Source organism: Carlito syrichta, unplaced genomic scaffold, assembly GCF_000164805.1.
Source record: "Carlito syrichta isolate Samal-C Ts95f unplaced genomic scaffold, Tarsius_syrichta-2.0.1 Scaffold315592, whole genome shotgun sequence".
NCBI classification, from domain to species: Eukaryota; Metazoa; Chordata; class Mammalia; order Primates; family Tarsiidae; genus Carlito; species Carlito syrichta.
The window spans coordinates 323,252-326,306 of record NW_007259688.1 but is presented as its reverse complement, the minus strand read 5'-3'; positions in this window follow the sequence as shown (position 1 = coordinate 326,306).

The window sequence follows — 3,055 nt, the reverse complement described above, 5'->3', positions numbered from 1 at the left end:
GGAAGTGCGTCGAGCCCGGAAAGGCGCCTCCCCTCGGTGCTGGGAGGCCGGCCGCCGCGCCGCTCACCCGGGAGGGAAGGCAACGTTCGCTTCAGCCCCGGGAAACTGGCACCGCCGCGTATTCGCTTCCGTCGTGCGGAGCCGAGAACCCGGGCTCGGGAGAGCGTAGATCCGGGCCCAGCGGCCTCCCCGGGACGCGGCAGCCCTGGGAGTGGACTTGTGGCTGCGTTGCGTGTGGCTTGCGGCCACGAGCGTGCCCACGGTTGTTCCCGTCAAACTTTTTATTGCGCCCGCGTGGAAGACAAAATACGGCACACCTCCTCAACAAGGGAGCCTGCATAATGAGCATTTGTATACCTGACCCTGAGCTGTACCCCACATATTTGAAATTAAAATTTGTTATCAAAATAAAAGAAAATATGCTTGTTTATAGGACTTGGAGATATGTAGGATGTCATTAACTGGAAATGGAATACAGCTTTCTTTTTTAATCAAGAAATTTGTTCCCTTAGTGGGTGAGATAAGATAAACATATGCCTCAGACACTCCTACTGTATTCTCACTTTTTTATCTTTTAAGTAAAAAAAAAAAAAAAAGATACGATCGTATTTAAAACATGTTCCCTTAAGCAATCAGGGGAGCTGCTATGTATGCTTAAAAAACCAGTCTTTTGGAAATTACAACTTTGCACTTCAGATAGCTATTGCCACCCACAGCCCCCTGCTGCAGGTCGGGGTCTCCGACGTTTCCTGTTAACAAATCAAATCAAGAGAAAATGATAGGAGAGTCAACTATCTTGTCACAACTACAACACAAGAGAATAATTATTTAGAGACCATGAGTGGGAGTTGGAGCTGCAAGGAAGAACTTGAAGGAGGAGGTGGCATTCCCTCTGGACTTTAAAGAATGAGAGCCATGAGGACACTGAAAAGGAAGGGAGATAAAGTTGGGGCTACAGCACGCAGGGCCTTGAGTGCCCGAGGCAGAAATTAAGTTGAGCTAAGTAACAAGTTCTGAACCATAACACTCGAAAAATTAGTCTTAGGAAGATTTATATGGAAAGAAAGTCCGGAATGGCTAAAAATAGCTATCGAGACAAGATTTGCTGGAAGTTGCTGAAATGCTCCAACAGAGGAGGGAAAAAGGCCTAGTTGTTGACAATAAGAAAGGAGAAGAAATAAAACTAAAAAAATATTTTTAAGGCCGGGCGCGGTGGCTCAAGCCTGTAATCCCAGCACTTTGAGAGACCAAGAGGAGAGGATTGCCTGAGCCCCTGGGCAACTTGGTGAGACCTCGTCTTTACAATAAAAAAAAAAAATTAGCCAGGTGTGGTAGCGTATACCTGTAATTCCGGCTCCTTGGAAGGCTGAGGCACAAGGATCGCCTGAGCCCAGCAGGTCGAGGCTGTGGTGGCCATGAGCATGCCAATGCACTCCAGCCTGGGCGACAAAATGAGACTCCAACTCAAAAAAATATATATATGTATATATTTATACATTTATATATATATTTACATTTATACATTATTTATATATTTTTTGAGTTGGAGTCTCACTGTCACCCAGACTGGAGTGCAGTGGCCGCTCCCGGCCACCGCAGCCTCGACCTGCTGGGCTCCGGCGATCCTTCCGCCTCAGCCTTCCAAGTAGCGGAATTACAGGCATGTGCTACCACGCCTGGCTGATTTTTTAATTTATTGTAGAGATGAGGTCTCGCTGCCCAGGTGGGTCTCGAACCCGTGGGCTCAGGCAATCCACTCACCTCAGCCTCCCAAAGGTGCGGGATTACAGGCCGAGCCACCGAGCCCGGCTAATATATATATATTTTAAAGAAGATATATCCGTTTAAATGATTGACTTCATTTATTAAAAAATCTTGCCCACAGAGGGGACTTGGAAACTAGGAAAATGATGATGACACTATTAACAGAAAGTAGACAAGATAGAAAAAAGACACCTTTAAACCCAGCCTGGCTATCTCTACGATTTTAAAAGAAAACTTGGCCAGGTGTGAGGGCTCAAGCCTGTAATCCCAGTACTTTGGGAGGCAGAGTCGAGAAGATCCTCTGAGCCCGCGGGTTCGAGACCCGCCTGGGCAACTTGGCGAGAGCTCATCTCTACAATAAATCAAAAATCAGCCGGGCGTGGTAGTGCGCGCCTGTAGTTCCAGCTACTTGGAAGGCTGAGGCAGAAGGATCGCCAGAGCCCAGCAGGTCAAGGCTGTGGTGGCCGGGAGCGGCCACTGCACTCCAGTCTGGGCGACAGAGTGAGACTCCAACTCAAAATAAATAAATAAATAAATAAATAAAATTTTAGAACTTTGTTGATTTGTTAAATGACTCACTATATCTCCATATCCTTTGGGAGTGACAACGAAACCAAATAATAGTTGTAAAATTTGTGTGCTTTGTGTTCCTCATTAGTTCTTCTTGTCCCAGGGCTTTAAAAAAAAAATCTCTATAATTTGCTAACACTTCGTAAACATCTGTCCCTTTTGTCTTGAGGAAAATTACTCTTGCTACTAAATAAATACGTTATTATTCTGTATTAGCATACTTGGATGCCTAATAAGCATAAACTCAGTTAAAGGAAAAGTAGGATCCAATTTGCAAAACTTCATTCAATAGAAAACTTTAAAGAACCTAACTTCTGTAGATATAGATGATATAGATGTAGATATAGATATAGATACCGATTTTTTTAGTCAAGGTCTCACGCTGTCACCCCGGCTGGAGTGCAGTGACAATGCCAGCTCACCGCAGTCTTGACCTCCTGGGCTCAGGCCATCCTTCCACCTTAACCTCTGGATAGCTGAGACTATAGCCACATGTCACCACACCTCAAGAATTGTATTTTCTTGTTGTATATTGAAAAATGTGTATTGGGGGGGAGATTATATCATTATTGTATAATTTTGAAAAAATTCCTTCTGGATACTTTATATTAAGGAATTATTGTTAATTGTATCGATGATAATGGTATTATAGCTGTTTTCTAAAAAAAAAAAGTCCTAATTGCTTTGCTTAGAAGCATACTAAAATATTTACAGATAAAAT